We start from the raw sequence: 21,518 nt of genomic DNA, 5'->3' as shown, positions 1-21,518 counted from the left end.
GGAAAGTTGGATAGGATTGGACCCTAGCTTGATTATTGTTCACTCTCTCCCAGCTCAACTGCCTACCAGCTGTCATAAGCAACTCTCAGTCACAGCCACTTCAACCAATCATACAATCACAATAAACTGTGTCAAATTTGGAATTGGGAGGGCAGTTTTTAAGTGCTGAAAAACTTTAAAAAATAATAATAATTAAAATAAAATCACATTTTCCACATGAAATAAGACCAGGAGCATAAATTACTGTCTCTGCTTCTACTTTTTTTGGGAGGAGGGAACATGCCATTACCCAATCAGAAGTGCACTAAAGCTGATGATTAATATTCAGAGTTATGCAAGCAACCAGATGCTACCTCTGGTTTTTCCATTGTTTCATTTGAGCAGTTGCCAATTTTGTCTCGTAACAGAAAAATCTATATTAAAGGTAACCATGAAGTTTCACCTTAAACAATGGAATAGTCAATCTAACATTTTAAAAAATCTATTACTTCAAGCACCCACGATGCCTGAAAGCTCTCTGTATGTCTGAGCTTTGAACCCTCTGCCCACTTGTTTGACCAGACATTCTGGTCTTTGCACTCAGAATGTTTATGAAGATTCCATAGTGTCATACATCTGGCTAAGGGCGTCTGGTTGAACATCATCAGCAAGTAACAGTCAGTTTATATGCAGTATAAGGCTGCATCCAACTCAAAGGGTATTTTCACAACCCTGGAGACATGGTTGTTTGAACATGTCACTTGTGAATAGTAGTTGTGTGAAACAGAAAACAAGATGTCCATTTTATGGCATATGCTATTACAAAAATAAGTTACAGTAACGAACATAAAGCTCACTGAACAGACACTGATATTTAGCCGACATGACCAAACGCACTGGGAAAGATAAACAGTATTTTGCTGATACACTCTGTAATCTAAGGAACAAGCCTTTCCATTTAACTGGCAGTCAGTTAAAAGCAAATGCTCTATCAGGTATCGTTCCTAATTCCCAACACAAGTTTTAATGCAACCAAACAACATAGCTTCAGGATTTGCTGGAATGATGACTCACCCAGTTATATCACTGATATGCTTGATTTTATCTATGCAATAAATCTTCGTTTTGGGGGGACTCCCATCAAAGAATTGATGCCTCCCAGTTGCCTGTCTGGAAATTTGTTCCCTGCATGGAAAAAGTAGCTTGGAGGATTTGGATCACAAAAAGAGAAACAGACTTGCTATTACTGCATCTACAACATTTTCTGCTTCTCAGTTTATATATTACTTTTACATAATCGGGTGTACAATACTGGTAGTATAATGAAATTAACATTCAAGGGATAGATTTTTGTTCCTACTGTTCTTCAGACAGTTGGATCCCTAGGATAGTTTGTCTTTTTTGTCTCTCTAGAGCAGTGTTTCTCAAACTGTAGGTCAGGACCCACTAGGTTGCTCACAAGCCAATTTCAGGTGGGTTCCCATTCATTTCAAGATGTATTTTATGTTTAATATTTTAGACTTGATACTACCATAGTCTGTGACTGGATTTGGGGTAATGTTACAGATCTGTATTTTTAACAAGGTTACTATGAATATGCTTTTAACAATGCTGTTCTCCTGGGTAGATGTGGAGACTTTGCAGACTTTGGGTTGTTTGGGAAACTTTTTAAAAAACAGATCAGCAACTGCTTGGAAGGGTTAGAAGGGTTCTTTATTTTATATAAATTTTTTAATCTATACTTTTAATTTGCACTTTTAGATTACCTACTTAATTAATTTGATTTTGTCATGAGGCGTTTTAAAAATTTTCCTGCTAGATGGTGTCATTTCCAGCTATGACATCACCTATTGATTGATTGATTGATTGATTGATTGATTGATTGATTGATTGATTGATTGATTGATTGATTGATTGACATCACCTCTGGTGGGTCCCCACAGATTGACATTCTAAAATGTGGGCCCTGGTGCTAAAAAGTTTGAGAACCACTGTTCTTGAGGATGATTACCTGGCCATTTACTTGGCATCCAATTCACTGCAATGTTAGAAAAAGAAGAACCCACTTTCTGATATTCCATCTCTACAGTCTTAATTGACACTGTGGGTAGGTCATTCTTCCATACAAATGTTAATTTTTTCCTCACAGTCAAGGCTATACATTGGCAGTGAACCGATTGGGCTATAACACCTCAGTTACCAATCGTGTTCCATACTCTCCCTGATGCCCTCGTTATCATTCTCTTTCTCCCAGGTTGAGCAATGTGAATGAACCAGGTCTTTCCAGTTTGAGCTCACTGGGCTCTGAGTCAGAAAGCAGTGGCAAATGAATGAGGGTATGAGGAACTTGTGAAGGAGAAATTGGATTTAACCTTTGTGGCATTGTGGTTGGCTCTGAGTTCTTGGTGATAATACAACACACTCTGCACATGGTTAGAGTCATCACCCCTTTATTGTATTTCCTGTATGTTCCAGGGGTGAGCCTGTTTCATCGAAAGGGTTAAGAAGTTAAACTGTATGATCTGGGGAGTGGTTTTAATCTGAGTTAATGACATGAGCATGAAACAAAGTTAACTTTAGTGACTCTGCAGTAACTAAAGTGCAGCAAAGGGCATGTTCTTGTGTGTGGTAAAAAGGTGTGCCTGGATCACAGATTCCCTGCAGGTCAATGTCACTTTGGAATGTGCCCAAACGCACCGCGAACTTGAAGTATTCCTAAAGTATCATGCACAGCTTGGCAACTGTCTGAACTTTGTTAAAATGACTTCAGGTTCCGGTGCAGCAGGGGCACAGCTTTCAAGTGATGGGTCAGCACCAGGGAACCATGTTCCCCACTGCTTTTCTCTGAAAAGGAACCATTGGTTGCTCTCCTGCAGTTTTAGCTTAAGACGAAGTCGTAGGAGTTGAGATCAGTGGTGGCTCAAATTCTTCTAGGAGGGTGGGGACGGCCTCATGCTCTGGTGTTTTGTGATTGATTCTGTCTCCAAGAGCAACTATCTTAAAATTTTTTAGGTGTGTTTGTTTCTCTGAAATCTTGGAATTCAAAACCTCGACTTGTGCCAGGGAAGTATTCAGAGAAGCAGATGAAGCCACCTGCTTGGAATGTGAACATTCATCACCATCCCAGTGAGCACCAAGCAGGCAGAGAACAAAACAGCCAGCCCTGCCAGGGTCCGTAAGAGCCCCCCCTGTGAGGTCATGCAGAGTTCAAGCCATGGTTCTAAGTGCTGCACCTTCTCAGCAGACATTTGAGTCAGCTATGCAGGCACAGTGCCCAAATGGGTTTGGAAATGTGTTAAACAGTCACCAGGTGAAGTTTTGAGGAAGCCCACTTGCTAAGACCCCTCTCTCCTCTGTTGCTTTCTTCCAGGCTATGCAGAGCTCTCAGTCACATGGGCAGCAACTTGCTATGAGAAAAAAGCTTTCATCACAATGAAAGGGATTGACCAACCTGGATGGTCTTCCTAAAGCAGAGCAGCTTACACTGGAATAGCTTACATCAGGGGTGGGCAAACATTTTGGCAGGAGGGCCACTTCATCTCTCTGACGCTATGTTGGGGGCCGGGGAAAAACAAATTAATTTACATTCCAAATTTGAATAAATTTACATAAATTTACATACATGCATTCATTAGAAACGGAACTTATATGAATGAATGTATTTAGTGGGTTTATTTATTATACGTATGAGAACTGTAATACAAGCATGTAGAACCAAATGGGAACTATGAACTGGTTGCCACAGGCCTCTTGCACAGCGAAAACATACAGACCAAGCCAGAAACTCATGGAGACATAAGTTGTTCAGAGGCAATGGGGGTGGGGGGTGGGTTTAAAATAGTGCCCAGGGCAAAGCAAGAAACTCATGAAACTGTAGGCCTTTGGCCCATAGGTCACGTCTGGCAGTCGCGACCAGCAATCGGTGGCCAGCATAGGCTTCAACAGTCTCCGATGGGCCAGAGGTTCATTAGAGACTGGGGGCTCCCTGCGGGCCAGATTGGGGGACCCTAAGAGCCACATATGGCCCCTGGGCTGGAGTTTGCCTACCCCTGGCTTACATAATAGTATGAACAACGTCTTGCTTAAAGGTCACTCTTTTCTGCTCTGTCGCACAAGAACGGAATAGATGGTTGTTGTTTTTTTTAAAAAACCCACCTAATATTATTATTGGGCACATCACACGTTACATTTTTTAAGTGCATACCTAAGATAGTTTAATGTACAGCTAGAAAAAGATGAATATGAGAAACAAGCATTTTAAACATACTTATCAGAAAGATACACTAGCCAGGGAACAGTTACTGGCTACAACTCTCATTGAGCACCAAGTCAGTGGCAAACTTGATTTTTCCGTGAGTATTTTCTCATCAATGCATATTGCAGCTGGAGCTCTTTTTTTCACTCGGTTGGTCTAACTTGTGCAGGTTTTCTTCATTTCAGTGGGATTTGCTACTTTGTGTGTGTGTGTGTGTGTGTGTGTGTGTGTGTGTGTGTGTGTGTGTGTGTGAGCGAGGGAGGGAGGGAGGGAGGGAGGGAGGGAGGAAGGAATCTAGCCCCAGATTCCTACTGGGGCAGTTTAGGTAGCACCAGGGAATTCCAGGAGTACTGATAGTATTTTGCAGCTGATGCTGCCTGAAGGAGGGAAAATTTGGAAAATTTAATAACCAGGTGGTTTGGCACGGGTACTATGAGAAAGGAGAGGCATCCAACTTGCCAGCTTCAGACTGCCCTTCGGCAAGTCGGCACAGGGAAGGTTGTAGTAACACATAACCTTCCAGACACAAATAACAACATGGGTGTGGATTTGGATATTGGCATAAATTGCCAAGTGATAAATAGGCCCCCAAAGAGACCAGGATTCCTCTTACGTAAGTGTAATTTCAATGCTAAACTCCAAAGGTCACTTTCAAAGGCTGCTTTTTCCCCTATGTCTCTCTCTCTGTCTGTGTGTGTGAGCACACAAGTTTTAAAGACAATAATGAAAATAGAGTGTCATGTTCAGACTGCACTTTCTTCAGCACCAACGTCCCTTTCAGGAGATACACTTTTATCAAAACATGGAACATTCCCTGGTTATTAAACACAGTGTCCAGACATCTTTTCTGTCTGCAGTGGTTTCATTACCAGTTTACTGAATATCATCGATCATCATAGTGCTGTATCTTGCATTTCTTAAATGCTAGTGACTTTTGCCTTTCTGCTCCAAAGAGTTTTAGCCTCACCACAACCCCGTGACATCAACTGCTGAGACATGCTGAACTAGATGGGCCTTTGGCCTGATCCAGCGGGGCTCTTCTTATGTTCTTATGTTCTTATAGTGACTTGCATGAGGCCAATCAACGTGTGTCATCGCTGAGTACGGATCTAAACCTCAATTTCCCACACCCAAACCCAACCAGGGCTGGCCCAAGACTTCTTGACACCTGCGGCAGCATGGAGCCAAATGTCTCCGTTCCTCACGTGGTGGCACTCTAGCTGCTTCTTCTCCTCCTCCTCTTCCTCTACCAGCTCCCTGGATTTGAAAGGTAAACCTCCAATGCTCCTGCCCACCAAGCTCCTGTCCTGGATACTTCCCCTCTTTGTCTAAGGAGCAAGTGATTATGGGTAGGCTAAATGAGTGGGTGCCCCTTCCTATCTGCTCCCTGAGGAAACAGTCTCAATTGGTCTCATGAACGAGCGGGCCCTAGGTCTAGCCACTGTGGTTTCAACCACTGTGTGATGGCATGCAGGTGGTCTGTAGATGTACTGCAGGAGTTGGTGGAGGGCCATTGGGAGATGTGAGCCCCGTCAGCAGCATGGCATGCCTTCTCAATTGTCAAAAAACTGATGGTGTGCCTTGACAACTTTACCACAACAAGGTGCATGACAAGTATGTCATATGATTAAAAAAATTGAAAATCGTTGCACTAGAGCAACCATTTCCCTACCCCCATTCACCACATTTGTAGCACTGCAAAATTTGAAAGTGGTGCAATGCTTCTTTGAACCATAGTAGTTGATGGAATGAGTTGGTCCTGAAAGCACACAAAAATATCACATGAAAAGTCTTGCAGGGAAGACCTATGTAGAGCGGAACTTTAGTGTGACTCTAGAGTTTCTGGGGGTGTTTGTTATACTTGCAACAATATTTGTTTATTCACCATAGCTCCCATGGGCACCCATTTCTTGACAAAGCAGAACAAGAGAATGAGAGACATTGGGGTCTCTCTCCATAACCCAATACAGTTATACAGCTTGGTCTCAGTGTGTTTAATTTTTCTGGCCAACAATAGCTCAGAACTATGCCCAGTAATTACTTCTGATGACTCATAAATCAGGAAGCAGTGCTCTGGGGCATGTAATGGTGGGTGGCTGTAGAGAACACTTTTTACCTGGAGAGTAATACTGTGAGCAACTCAAAATAGCACTAACTGTCATTGGAGAACAGTACTTTCCCAGGCTCCCTCAAGTCACGTCAATTGCCACGATCTGGCAATTTCCATCAAAATCGGTTTTTCATGTCAGTTAAAGGAAATGAAGTGCTGATGTGAAATTATGCAGCAATCTGAGACAGCAGCATCTTGCAAATTTGATAGGGAACTTTCAAAATAGTATTCCTTTATATCCTGAGTTGAGACTACTGAGGTACCCAGGGCATGAGCCCCAAATCATGGATGCTGTGACATACTCTCCACTTCCATGCAAAGTAAAATTCCAAAGGTAACACAACAAGGTTAAGATGATGAGGGCATACTAAAAGTAATTTTGTAATCTTTGTAATGTTTATTTCCAGATCCATAAAGAGCAGAAGTGGGATCAATTTACCCTTGACAATTTACACAATTCATGCTCCTATAAGTTGACAGCACAGCCACCTAACTGTACATTAGACCCTCCCAACAACATCTCAAGGGTTCTTCAGGCCCAATCCTGAATTCTTTACTCAGTGTGTGGTTGGTCTGTGGAACTCATTGCCACAGGATGTGGTGACAGCATCTGGCCTGGATGCCTTTAAAAGGGGATTGGACAAATTTCTGGAGGCAAAATCCATTACGGGTTACAAGCCATGATGTGTATGCGCAACTTCCTGATTTTAGAAATGGGCTATGTCAGAAGGCCAGATGCAAGGGAGGGCACCAGGATGAGGTCTCTTGTTATCTGGTGTGCTCCCTGGGGCATTTGGTGGGCCACTGTGAGATACAGGAAGCTGGACTAGATGGGCCTATGGACTGATCCAGTGGGGCTGTTCTGATGTTCTTAATCCTATCCAACTTTCCAGTGCTGATGCAGCTGTGCCAATAGAGCATATATTACATCCTGTGATGCATAGTCATGGAGGCCTCCTTAAGGTAAAGGAACATTTATTCCATTATCTCAGGGCTGCAACTGTAGCTGCATCAGCGCTAAAAGTTGGAAAGGATTGGGCCCTTACTCTCCAGCCAACTCATAGCAATGCTATTCTGCCTATCCTTGCAAATCTGCTCCAAATGGCTTCTCGGCCCACCCTTTCACCCTGTGAGCTGTCACCTTTTGAAAGCTGAGTTTCAGGTATCAGGAAAAATATGCATCCCTCAGTGAGAAAGACAACCGCACTCACAACAGTATAACCCTGTTCCTCCTCATCAGACGAACTCAGGATATTATGCAATTACCTGACTCCTGGGGAACATGCAATATTTCACAGCAGCGAAGCTTTCGTTATATTCCAGCCTCATATACAACCTCAGGTCTTGTCACCAAAATTGTGAGTTTGGCTGCACGCCACATTGAGATCTGCCACTCAAAACAGAAATTTCAATACAGAACGGAAAAATTAAACATCATACTTAAAACTAAGATTCTTAAATCTTCAGATATTCACATGCAATTCTGAAATCTGAGAATTGGAGCAAAAAAGAAGTGGCGGTTGTCTGGATGTGGACACACGTGGGGCCCTGGAGGGCTTCTGCTGCCACATCACACCCAGAAGGCACAAGCCCAGATGACAAAGTAAGCACTGGCAGCCTGCATGACAGCACATGGTGCTGTGAGTCTCAGTTTGGGGTCTTGTGAGACCTCTGGCAAGCTGAGGCACAAGCAGGGCAGCAGGACAGCAACAAAACTCCCTAAGATCAGGAAGCCCACGAGAATCATTTCTTTTGGGAGATAAGCTACCAGTAGTGCAAAGGGTGGACTTCCTCCCAGGGCAAATCCTCCCTGTGTCCATAGGATGAGCTGTGTTTCTGTGATCAAGATCAGAGCTGCAGCAGAGTAAAAGATCAAAGCCTCCTTCCACTTCAGCCATGCTCCAATCCTGATCTTATCTCTCCCATGCAGGGCCTAGGAGTGGGGGGTGAAGGGGGTAATTTGTACCCGGACCCAGGGTCAGAAAGGGGACCCAGGAGCCAAAGGAGGGGACCCAGGAATTTCCTGGGGTCTTACATTATCCAATCTTACTCAGACTCACTGCCCACATGGGATGCTAGGAGTATTACCATGGGTACATGGTGGTGATTACTGCTATCACTGCTATATACCTGCAGCTGAGCTGTTCCATCTGCTTGGAGCGTGGGAGGATGGAGGCCAGAATGTTAAACCAGATCGGAGTGTAACACCTTGAATGTGGTGGTTCTTGAAAGAGAGAACCTTCTTTCAATTTGTAAAAATCCCTGCGTGGATTTAATAAGCCTGTCTGTGTAAACCGCCTTGAATAAAGTCTTGAATAAAGACCAAGAAAGGCGGTATATAAATACTGTATATTATATTATTATTATATTATTATAAGCCAGGCCCAGGAATGCATATATTCCTTAAAAAGTCACATCTGGGAGAAAACTGATCTGCTACAGTAGCTCTTTGACTTGTGGATCTGCTAACCATGGAGGAATGTATAGGAACTCAGTGACACAGCTGTAGGACTGCAGCTACTTCGGAAGTCAGTTTTTATATATTTAGGACATTCTAGTGTGAGCCTAAGTACAATGACTCTAACCTCCTGTATTGATTTTCTATACAGTATTTGTAAGATATCAGACAAACTTAGGAGTGTATTTGGTTTTCCGTATTACTGTATCTAGCTACCAACACTGGGTAGGCAGGTAGACCTGAGCTCTGCGTTAGGAAGACTGGTAGAACTGGGCTCCAAAGACTATTCTGGCTGTTGCCACTTTCCCCCTGCCGGTTTTGCCCCCATTCTGCCCACCCCCATCACCACCCCCCACTCTGTTTCACCCCCTCCCTCTTTGGGAAGGGGCCCTAAAGAAACTTTGTACCCCCTGATAAAATACATCTCAGAGGCCCTTCTCCCATTGATTTATTTATACTGGTCAGGCCCAAGTATAATTTCTTCTGCTGCCCCCTGAAAAAAAAAAATGTGCAGAATGTGGCAATCCAGCCCCCCTACCCCTCACCTCACTCCTTCTTCACACAGCCCCTTTAAACAAAGCAGGAACTTCATTTCTGTGGGTTCTGCACTTCCTGCTTTAAAGAGACCACATGAGGAAGGTAAAAAGCAACCGGAGTCTGTTTGCCACTCTTCACAATTCATAGCTCCGCAAGTGTTCCATCATCCACTTCATGCACAGATATGGCTGTGTGGGAATTGTGTGTGTGTGTGTGTGTGTGTGTGTGTGTGTGTGTGACTGTCACTAAAGGTCTAAAACTCTTGGGCCTCTGTGCCACTGGAATGTGCGTTCCAGAGGCGCAGTGTACTTTATGGTGATCACAGAGCACTGTTACCCTGCACATGCCTGATCTCGTCTGATCTCGGAAGCTAAGCAGGGTTAGGCCTGGTTAGTACTTGGATGGGAGACTGCCTGGGAATACCGGGTGCTGTAGGCTTATACCATAGTCTTTCAAGACTGAAGGTTGCCAACCAACCATAAGAGCACAACCCACCATTCCGTGCAACTGGGTTGCAGTTGCAAGTGGCCATTTCCATCAGAGAAACCCAGGTACTGGTGAATCAGCGCAGGGGATGGGTGGTGAGCATGGGGTGGTCAGAGCAGGGAGTGGGAGGAATAGGGGGGAGGAATAGGGGGAGGAATAGGTGTTGAGCCTGGGAAGAGGGTGGTAACAGCAGCAGCAGCTCCTCTGATACCCTATTCCCCTTTCCCAGTCTAAATCCACCTACCTAGGTCCTACATACCTACCGAGGTCCTTCCTAGCTGGTGCAGATCTGACCCATTGGGCAGTGGAGACTTGCCCCAGGACAAGGGAACAAACATTCCCTTATCTCAAGAGGCCTCCGATACCTGAGACACCCCCCCCATGGGATGCACCACTGGTGCAGCTGCATCCACTGGGGGACAGTTAGGTTGAACTGGGCTGTAAACTTGGCTCCATGAATGAGATTTCCCTCCATCCCTTGAATGGGCCTGCCAACTTTCACCTAGAAATTCATAAATCTTCAAGGGATGGCTTTTGTCAGACCTCCAAAACACATCAGCTCCTAACCCTGAAGAACAGGAAGCAATGATACAGCCTCTGCACCAGCTCTGGGTGAAGATGCCCAGCCAAGACAGCATGCAGCCTCTTGAATCCTAGTAGGCTGGAGCATGTTATATGATGAAGCCAGTGCCTCTATAAGAGCTTCTGGGTCTGGCTTGTTTGGGGCATGAGCAACAAAAGGACATTTCCTTTGCTTCTGCCTCCTGACACATACCCCCATTCACTCAGCAGGATGTAGATTCGAGACAGTGGCATCGCTAGGGGATATGGGAGTGCAGAACATACCAGATGACACCAAAATGACGGTGGTGGACGTATACACCCCGAGTTCCCCAAGGCTCATTGTGGAGGAACAGCCCTTCCTCATCTCAAATGGTGCCTGCACACAATGAAGGTGTGGCCAGGGCCAGAGCTACACTGCGTGACATCAACCCTAGTGACACCACTGATTCAAGAGTATTGCAGAATTGCTTGCCATGGGTTGCTTGCTGTGCAAGAACACCAGCCTGGTTTCATGCTGATTAAGGGTGGAGCCTCTAGGTCTCAGGGCTTCCAAAGGAATTTAGATGCATCCTTGATTCTTTGCATCTGTCTACAGGCTTTTCAACTCAGAGGAGCAGAAGTGGTAGAAGTACAGCTGCACCAGACTTGACCTGGAAGCTTTCAAACCTTATCACGTGGATTCCTCTTTGGGCCTGTTTAGGGAGCAAGAGGTTTCTTTGTCACAGGCTGTAGTTTCCACTTTTTGCCAAAGGTTGGTGGTGGCAGAGTGGCGACTTCCCTTCCTGCTATGCCTCAATCAGCCCATGGGTCCAGGGGCCCCTGCAGGCTTGGTGTGGTTGCAACAAGAGAAAATGGCGCAACTGTCAAGTGCAACATTGAAAGACAACTGACATGAGCGGGGAAAAAGTCCGTTCCCACAGTCAGTTTCCCGAATTGATTCAGAACTGATCTATATCTGACAATTGCAATATGCAAAGTGGTAACCGAATTCCCTGCAGCAGGAGGCAGGTTTAAAATCTCTTTGGCAACAGTGTCCCTTTGCAAAGAGCTTGTTTGAACCTGAGTGTGTGGGACATAATAGTTCCCTTGTTTTCAAAATTTGTCATTTAATATGATCTCTGGTCTCTCAGCATATCCTTTTGAGGATTTGACCTGGCAAATATTTGAAACTTCAGACGCTGGAGGGATTTGTCTCTTCCTCTTTTTTCCCCACTAGTTCTCCAGAGCAAATCTACTGTTTGTAGATTCTATTTCCCTTCCATTTCTAGCTATGCCTGCAGCTCAATTTACAATTTCATTTTCCCTAGGAATTTGTTATCCAAAGATGAGGGCTCTGAAGCCAAACTCCACACCCATACCAGCGTATCGCCTATTTTGAGCTCTTGCAAGGAATGCAGGATTCCAGAGCCACTTGAATAGAAGGAGAGTCAGCTTGTCAGACATTCGGTTTGTGGGCAAGGGATGAAATAAATATCAGAGGATGATGATGGAAAGCAGTGCTTTCCAAACTTTTTAGCACTGTGACAATCTATCGGGATCCATCTAGCTTTACTAGACCTCTCCCCACCCTTGGAGCCTTCCCCAAATCTCAGAATGCTTTAAAAAGCATAAAAACGTCACTTCCAGTTTGCTGAGAGAAACTGAAAGTAGTGGTTTGTTTGCTCTACGGGCCATTCTGAAGCCTGCAGAGGCCATGGGCCTATGCATGCGGCCTCTTCAGGCTTCAGAAAGCCTTCTGGAGGTGACCGGAGTGTAGCTCCACCTGTACAGGATCCTGCAAGCCTGTATAGGATTGCAGCCTAAGATACATGTAAAAATATATATGTAACATTTTAGAAAGCATTCAGGAAGTTTCCCCTCTGCGTTTTTTCTGATTGCACACTCTTCCACTTTGACTCACTAGGCAAAGACTTGGTGGATGAGATACATTCCCTTATGTGTCTGCCTGCTGCAGCCCACACGGTTAATCCCACCCCTTCTGGTAAGATCTTTATCTTTTCCCATCTGATGAAGGCATATTGCAGATTGCCTAAGTGCATTCCACACTGATAACATGCCCAGGCATTGCCAGTGTAGAACCGAACTGTGCTTGCTTACACATCCTACATCTTGGCCAGAGTTGAGCTGGTAATAAGGAGGAAAATAAGCAGCGACAACAAAAAAAAAGACAGACAAAATTTACTAGCTGTGTCATTAAAATGCTGCCCTAGTATGCATGGTTAGAATGGAGAGCAATAAAAAAAATGAAGAGGTGGGAGAAAATGCACTTGGGAGTCTCATTGTCTCGCAGACTCCCAGGTCTGGGATCACAGCGTCCCAGCAGAACCAAGGTAGCCTCATGTGAAACAACAGGGCAGAGCATGAGAAAGCCTGAGTGCCAGGTAGCCTTGGCGCCTAGAAATTCCAGTACAGTGCTTGATAGTTCCACCAATAAGAGTTCCCTCAAGCGATCCTCTTGGCTTCCACACCTGTTGGCCTGCTCCATCCAATCTCCAGCAGCTTCTCGCAGCCATCATCTTTGGTTCTGCTGACCCATAGGACCTTTTCAGTTGAGTGAGAACAAGCCTGGGAAATGGCATTTCAGTTCTCGCCCACTTTGCCACCTGGGATTTGTTGACATTGCCATGGTGCTTGCTGTCCTGAAAGTGGCAGGGAGAGGGAGAGAAAGGAGGTGGAGCGGGGCTTCTAAGAGACCGCAGTGTTGTGGGAGGCACAACCAGCGGTGGTTGCAACAGCAGGCTCGAGATGGAGGGGGGCATGCTCACTCATTCACTCTGAAGTTTTGTTACCTTCTTCCAGGATCCAAAGAAAGGGAGGCACTGGGGCAGGTGCTTGGGTGGGGAGGGGGGGAACCACAGCCAAGAAGGGAAGAAATCTTTCCCTTGGCTCATGAATTGGCTCATGATTGTGGGTTGCCTGTGCATCATAAAAGACAATAGGCAGAGGAGGAAGGGTTTGTTTTTGGGAAATAATTAGTATTAATACCAACAGTAATCAATATGTATCATTTCACAATGAAAAAAGTTCGATGTAAAAGAACTTTCTACCACCTTCTGGTGTAAGATTTTCCTCCAGCCATCGTTAAAGCATAAAACCCCCAAATCTGAAAAGTTTGTCTGGTTCCTTCGTTTTGGGGCCAGCTCTTAGATCCAAACCAAATTTGCCAAGCCCTGCAATCGGAGCCCTGCACCAGCTAGGAGCAAGGTAGCCCACAGAGTACGGGTGGCAGGTCTAAGCCCTTGCTCTTCAGCTTCATGGCTTGACCAAAGGTGGGTTGACAGCGTCATGTTCTTTGGTGTTTTAAAACTTGAAGAGGGCACGTACTCTTGTTGAAAAAGGAGGCAGTTCTGTAGTTGCAGGCTGTGGTTTAAGGTGGGTCCCGGGTCTGAAAAGACCCAGGATGACTGACCTAAGCCAGCTAAGGATGAACTCTCTCCAATCACCACTCCACCCCCATTGCCCAAGAACAACTCACAATCTTGCTGGAGACTTTTTTTTCTTTTTTATCCCAGGTGATGAGTTGTGTGTGCCTTTTGTGTTGGGGCCTGCCCTTTAAGCTGCTGGTGCATTCTTGTCTGTCAATCTGTTAATGAGTATCTGGTGCCCGCTGACACGGCAGGGTTTTTGCAGGTGCATGATTAATTGTGGGATATGCTGCGATATGCATCAGAGACCCGACAAGGACTGCTGTCTTCCAGAAATGTTTGCCAAGCATTGAATTGCCTTGACAAGCACTTCAGAGAGGCTCTTTTTCTTACATGCTTTTTTCATCCTCCTGGGGGAGGGGCGGGGGAGCACTGGTTTGCACAAGAGAACAAAGACTTTTTCCACACTGCAGCCATCTTGAGACTGTCTCTGTAAAGCTCTTATCTGGAGGAGCTGTACACATAGAGAGAAAAAAAATCCCCCATAGGCATTTTTGGTCATGGTTTAGCAACACTTTACCCAGTTTCTCTTTTCAGCTGCTTCCAGCCAAGACAGCTGGATTTCCTGAACCCTACAGCGCTCACCCCAAGGCAGGCAGAGCAACAGGAGGAGAAGCTGGGAGTGGGAGGGTGTTTCTCTTTCCAGTTTAACCAGCTCCTTGAGTACAGCGTGGTGGACTTCCAACATCACGTACCTGCTGTGTTCGGTACAGCTCTGCATTTTATGTACAGATCCCAGTGGCAGCATCAGTCTTGCAACTCCAGCTATTTGGTTGCACCGAGCAATAAGACCTGGACATCTGGGCCCGTTTCCTCCCAGATGTTCTGTCTGCTGCATAAGTTGCAACTGTTCCTAGGAAGGGTCAGGCAGATCCAGACAGCTCCTAGGGCATAGAATGAATGGCAGGGCTGACCAAATCGGCTTCAGGTTTGCAAGAGTACTCAGTGCCCCCCTTAGCTCAGAGTGGCCACCCTCTCCTATCTTTGACAGAGTGGTTGGTTTTGTTTTGACTTTTTAAAAAATGTCTTTGCTTCTTCAGCAGCTGAAATAGAAATGATAATATTCTGTTTTGGTGATGTGCACCTCACCCCTACAATGCCTGACTGTGTGTCACTGTATTATGTTGAGGGAGAGTCTCGTGTGGCGGAAAAGAATACCTGTTTCATTGCTTTTACACCATCCCCAATGTTTCTACATGTACTATAGAGAGGTGGTTCTCAAACTATGGGTCTGGGACCCACCAGTGGCTCATGACCCAATTTTTTGTGGCTTGCGATACTGGCAATGCGGATTAGGTTGTGCACATTAAGGGTTAGACAAGCTACTATTTGGGGAGGGGGCACTGCTGCTCAGTCACCATTATAGTCACACCCCTTGGCATTCATAAATCAGGCACCAGCCTCTTGGGCCTCTAAAAAGTTTGGGAACCACTGCAATAGAGGCAAAAGGTATTAAAAAAATACACCATGCCATGCCACAGGAAAAGTGGCCCCCAATAGAATGATAGGGGGGGGGCCCACCAGACTTTGTGGTGTGCTGCTGGGAAATGTTATGGCTGGCAACCTTCAGTCTCGAAAGTCTATGGTATAAGCCTACAACACCCGGTATACCCAGGCAGTCTCCCATCCAAGTACTAACCAGGCCTGACCCTGCTTAGCTTCCGAGATCAGATGAGATCAGGCATATGCAGGGTGGGAAATGTTATGGTAGTGTAAGAAACAAGAGGGGTCCAGCAACAAATTGCTGCAACGCACACATCTTTCTCTAAGTTTCAGTAGGCTCAGTGAAGTTTACTTCACAGAAGGCATGCCCTGAATCACAGTGTTTTCAGGATTGAGCAGGCACAAGACCGGCCAACTGAGGCCAACTGAAGTGACCACCTCAGCCAGCACACTGGTGAAGGGCGCCCGTCTCTGCCCACCTGCAAGTGGAGATTGAATATTGAAGAAGGGGAGGAGCAGAGGCTGGCACACCATTGGGTAAGGGAGCTGCATTTGGCATGCTGCCTCAGGTGTCAGGAGCAGTGCTTTCTCTAAGTTGCATGGGCTTGGAACCAGGCTCTGCATAGCTTGGTGATCAGCTTTCCTAGAGGTCCAGCAATAACCCTGCACATGCTGGATCTTGTCTGATCTCGGAAGCTAAGCAGGGTCAGGCCTGGTTAGTACTTGGATGGGAGACGTCCTGGGAATACCGGGTGCTGTAGGCTTATACCATAGTCTTTCGAGACTGAAGGTTGCCAACCAACCAACCAGCAATAACATCATCACTGAGTGCCCAGATATGTTGCCACGCCACCAACCAGGCCTGGAAGGGATCTGCGTAGTGGCATGGATTTCTTAGAAGGAGCCAAGATAAGGCTTGGATCTTATGCCAAGATATCTTATCTTGGATCTAATGCCAAGATAAGGAGGTCTTGGGCTGGTCCTGAGCAGGCAGTCTTATCTTACAATCTTTCTCTTTTTTCCTCTGCTTCCCAGCTTTAGTGCTCTGGGTTTTTTCCTTTTTTCCTCTCTGTTCCCAGTCTGTCACCCTGACGCCACCCCTCTTTTATGTCAACATTCCTTCTCATTGACAGGAATAGTGTGCCCTGTTCTAGAAAACTCAGTTCTCTCCCTTTAACCCTTTTATTACTCATGAAGCAAAGCACTTTGGGTTCCCTCCCACCTCGATGGCATTTGTTTTTGAAAGTTTCTGACTTCTGCAACCTCTGTTCAGTAAGTACCCAGAAGCCTCCATCTTCTTTCTGAGCAATTCCAATCTGGCTACAAATCTTTCAATATGGGGGGGGGGGGGATTTTAGAAAAAAACGGGAGTAATGAAGTTAGCTGCTATCAAAGACACTCCTTACCCAAACAAGATACTGCGTAACATCTGCAGTTTTCAGAAAAATGTATTTGTAGCTTTGAGAATACCAGAAGAATAAAGAGCTCTGCCCCAAGCTATCTGCAAAGCAGTTATTGCCACTGACTAAAAAAAATGTAAGCAGCAGATAAATCTCTGGCATGCTGTGCTCCCAGCAAAGTCACAGACTAGCATTTCTCAGCATTTATCCCCTGCTGTACCACTTCGCATGATCCACCTATTGCAGTGGTTCCCAACCTGTGGTCCAGGGAAGACCTTGAGACCCTGAGAAGTGGTCCCTAAGGTCTCAGGAAAAAAGGGAGATCACCTTTGATCATTTCCAGTGTCTCGCCAAGAGAGTGCTCCCTCATGGACCACTGAAGTGTCAGCTGTGGCTGTAGGTAGTCTGTTCTCTGCCCTCTCTAGTGGTCCAACGCTTGCTGAAGTGCCAACTGCAGGATGGTCTATTCTCCACTCTTTCTGTGTGGAGGAGCACTCACTCAGCAAGATGCTCACCCATGGACCACCAGAGAGGGTGGAGAATGAACCCTCCTGCAGCTGGCACTCCAGTGTCTCACTGAGCGCTCCCCCATGGGCTACCAAACTGAATTGTATTTTTTTTGAGTGGTGGGGATGGAAGGGGTTGCATGTGGTCCATGACCATTTCAATGTTTGCCTCAGTGGTCCGCAGGCTCCTAAAGGTTGGGAACCACTGACCTATTGGAAGTACCACCAGAAGTAACTGGTGATTGCTACTTACTTTTGGGTTGAGAGCCCAGATGTGATGTGACATACACCAACCAGTAAGAGTCTCAGGATGGACAGCAGGGTTTTTTAGAGTGGCCGAAAAGCATGCTTTGGACTCTGCCCATTGGGTCAAGCCTCCTAGTGATGTTTGTCAAGTCACTTCACTGGTCTCACGGCCAGGCAGCAGATGTCTGAGGGTCCCACAAGTACCACCAGACACCAGCTCAAGTATCACTGGTGGTATCCGTACCACTGGTTGAGAAACACTGCCACAGACCAATTTTAACTAACTTTCCAGTGCTGATGCAGCTGATGCATGCCAACAGGGAACACTGCATCCTGTGGTGGAGGGGCAGTCGCAGAGGCCACCTCAAGGTTTGTTCCCTTACTTCAGGGCTGAGCTGTGACTGGAAAGTTTTTCAGGATTGCTCTGCCAGGGGTATTTTACCTATCCCTAGACACCTAATACCTCTTGCATAAAACAAGCAGGAAAAACCTACTGACAGGCTGGTCAACACTTGTTCCCCACAGTTATTTGATTGTCCCTCATACAGTTATTTGATTGTCTTTGCAAATCCACCTTGCCCATCTGCCTTTAGACTTGAGCTTGGTTTCTGTTTGCTGAGCCCGCTGCCTAACCTGAGACCCTGTTTTCTGGATCCTGTGCCTTAATGAAGACTGCAACCAAACGTATGTGAAAATTAGGGCGCAATCCAAGCTTGCGCTGCATCCAACGCAGGTTCGTTGGCTGCAGTGGCTCAGCCAGGGGCAAGGGGAAGCTCTTCCCTGTACCCCTGGGTAAGGGCTGCTTGCCCCAATGGGTCTCCTTGAATCTGTGCCACCTCTGGAGGTGGCGCAAGTCCGAGGAGAGCGGAGCAGCTGGAAGCCACTCCGTTCTCTCCGGGGACAGGGGTTGGGATCCGGCATAACCGCCGGGTCCCAGCCCTGCCCCCGGCTCCCCGCGCACCTGCCCCCAGGGCCGTCCATCGCCTGCCCTCCTCCCAACCCGAAATGCCTGTCCCCACCCCCTCCCCACCCCCATGCCTACTTTTGCTACTTGTGTCTGCACAAGTGCACCAACACAAGCAGCGGCACAGGAGCCACCGCAGAGGCTTCTGCCTCCTCGGCGTGGCGGCGAATCTAAATGCGCCAGCGCGGCTCCCACCCACAGAGGCGCAAACGTGCTTTATGGCAAATGTGCCTTTAGGATTGCGCCAAGTCAGAGAGATCCCCTGACTTGGGCAGGCTTGATTTCTAGCACCTCTCGTTGCAGAAAGAAATCCATTTCTTTATTTAATATTTTAATGACAGATTCATGCCCAACCCATATGGGCTCTTAGGGCAGGTAATTGGTGAGAGTTACCCCCTGTCATTTGAGAGATAACTTTCCTGTCTAGAAAACACATTACTAACTATCTCCTGTTGCCGCTGCTGGCCGTATAATTAATGTTTGCTGTTCTGGAAATTGCTGCAGACGACAATTCCTGGCCCCAATCTTCCAAATGACAGGCGTTAGCTATGAGGTTCAGAAACAACATTCAGAACTGTAGATGAGTACAGTACATGCCAAACTAGATGCAACATTCATAGCATAAATATTTATGGTGCTGGTTGTGGCTTTCTTGCTGTGCTGACTCCTCTTGCTACTGCTGCAATATCTTGAATTTAACTTTTTATCTGCTTGAGACACACAGAAAGAGTGACTTGCTGGACAGGTTTTTCTTGCCTCCTGGCTGGACAGGCTGTAGCGATATTACTAGGGAGCCACATCAATATCTGGCAGGCAGTGCTATTGTGTGTCACTCATCCAAAGCTGTTTAGATTACAGTCCGGGAACAGTTGGGTACACACTGTCATTGAATGAGAGAAGTAATATTAACTTCTGTTCCTTGGTGGGTCACACCCTTGACAACCTGCACAATGAACAATTGACTGCACTCCTTTTTTCAACAGTTGATCGCTGCAGATTGAAATAATGCAACTTTTCGAAATGTTCAGGAAGAATTCAGTTGTCTCCCATAATTTGCACTGCAATGTGCAACCAAGCTGATCCTAAGTGAGTTCTCTTCATTCACAGTTCCGAAACTGTGGAAAGAAGAAGAGAGAATCCTGCATTTGGTCGTAAGGTCCCATTCCCCATGGTCTGACAACTCCTAGCTCAATCCTACAAAGGAAACCAAAAAGGTTTTTTTCTTGTTGGCCGCAACACTGAAGGAAGAAGAACCTCTCCTGAGATTCTGCTGGCTGAATCATTTCTCAGGGCTTGCAATGTGGAGGTCACCTATCAACAAGTTTATATAGGTTTGAGCAAATTTTCCCCATTCTGTTTCTTTATCGTTGCATGGATTTGCTCTCCCCTGAAGTTCGATTCTGAATTCCAGTTTAACTTGGACAATTTTGAAAAAAAAAAATTCCAGAACATGAATTATGTACAGCCTGCACCAACGTTCAGTTTCTCCTCTATGTTACCAGTGTATATGTGCACACTGACAAAATAAATCACAATAAAAAAGCAATCTCGGCATGATTTCAGGTATTATTATTATTAGCTTATTTTTGTGCCATGTTTTAATGATACACACATGTACTCTTGCACATTAGTAGAAAAGGTAAAACCAACCTCGAAACAATTAGGGTGCAATCCTAACCCCTTATGTCAGTACTTTCCAGCACTGACATAAGGGCAATGCAGTGTTGGGAGAGTTAGAACAGACCAAAGAAAATATTTCTTTACTCACCGTGTGGTTGGTCTGTGGAACTCCTTGCCACAGGATGTGGTGATGGCGTCTAGCCTGGACGCCTTTAAAAGGGGATTGGACAAGTTTCTGGAGGAAAAATCCATTACGGGGTACAAGCCATGATGTGTATGCGCAACCTCCTGATTTTAGAAATGGGTTATGTCAGAATGCCAGATGCAAGGAAGGGCACCAGGATGAGGTCTCTTGTTATCTGGTGTGCTCCCTGGGGCATTTGGTGGGCTGCTGTGAGATACAGGAAGCTGGACTAGATGGGCCTATGGCCTGATCCAGTGGGGCTGTTCTTATGTTCTTATGAGGTACGGGAACAAACATTCCCTTACTTTGAGGAGGCCTTCGTGAGTGACACCCAACTGCAGGATGCAGCACATGTCCCATTGGCACCGCTATGCCTGTGCTGGAAAGCACTGACATAAGGGGTTAGGATTGCACCCTTAATTATCTATATTAGGGTTGCTTGTGTTGTTTTAGCAATACGCACAACTATGTACTTATGTGCATTAGTAAAACAGTGCACAAAACGAATCTTGTGAAATCTCTTTATGGTCACCTTCTTGCAGTATTGTTCCATTATAATGCGTGAAAGAGAAAATGCAAATGAACAGAAGAAGCTGAAAGCTGAGGTAAATGGTGCACTCTGGCTTCTGAAAAAAATGGAAATTAAAAGACTGAACAATCAATTCTTATTGTACCCATTCCATTTCAGAAACAGGACCTAGACATTTGGAGCTTCTAAATACGGGGAGCAATTTGGATTGGGAACATTTTGGGAGCAACCCATGCTGCACTTGGGTCTAGTCAAGATGAATGTTTAGTCTCCGGTTGTCATCCTTGTTCACTGTTTATAGAGGATGAATGACATCAGCATCCATCCTTTGTTCCCTTGCTTAAATAATGCTTAAATAATCGCATTAATTAATGGAGGCAATCTGTTAATAATGAGGATGGAGGTTTAGCAGTACAATAATCGCATGCACAAACTTTTTTGTTAGATGCTGTTACATCTTTGTTGAGCTGACACCAGCCCAGATATATTAAAGAAGACAACAAAACTTGGAAGGGGTATGTGTGAAAAGAGTAGGACCAGTTTACTGTGCCCCCAAGACACACTTTATATTATACCTTGTGGAAAGAAAATGACTGGCTGGGGTTACAAGGAGCCCATTTGAAAGTGCTTTGGCTTTAAAAAGGCAGGAGAGTAAGCAGAGCAAGACAGTAAGTTCACAAGGCCCAAGGAGAGAAGGAGGTGTCTGCAGAAGGGAGTAGTGAAGGAAGTGAAGTTGGTACCAAAGTCGGGGCAAAAAATCAAAACTTTAGATACAGGCTGATGGGTTCTGAGCTGTCTGTGACAGATCAGGA

The 21,518-nt window shown here is 45.7% G+C and overlaps 2 pseudogenes; one reads left to right on the top strand and one right to left on the bottom strand.

Moving 5' to 3' along the window:
* The first annotated feature begins 9,658 nt into the window (after positions 1 to 9,658).
* Positions 9,659 to 9,777, top strand: LOC136654762 (5S ribosomal RNA; annotated as a pseudogene).
* A 5,627-nt stretch (positions 9,778 to 15,404) lies between these two features.
* Positions 15,405 to 15,524, bottom strand: LOC136654514 (5S ribosomal RNA; annotated as a pseudogene).
* Between the last annotated feature and the right edge of the window lie 5,994 nt (positions 15,525 to 21,518).

The sequence above is a fragment of the Tiliqua scincoides genome, chromosome 5, assembly GCF_035046505.1.
Source record: "Tiliqua scincoides isolate rTilSci1 chromosome 5, rTilSci1.hap2, whole genome shotgun sequence".
NCBI lineage: Eukaryota > Metazoa > Chordata > Lepidosauria > Squamata > Scincidae > Tiliqua > Tiliqua scincoides.
Note: the sequence above shows the minus strand (reverse complement) of the source record. Positions and strands in the feature narration are given on the sequence as shown.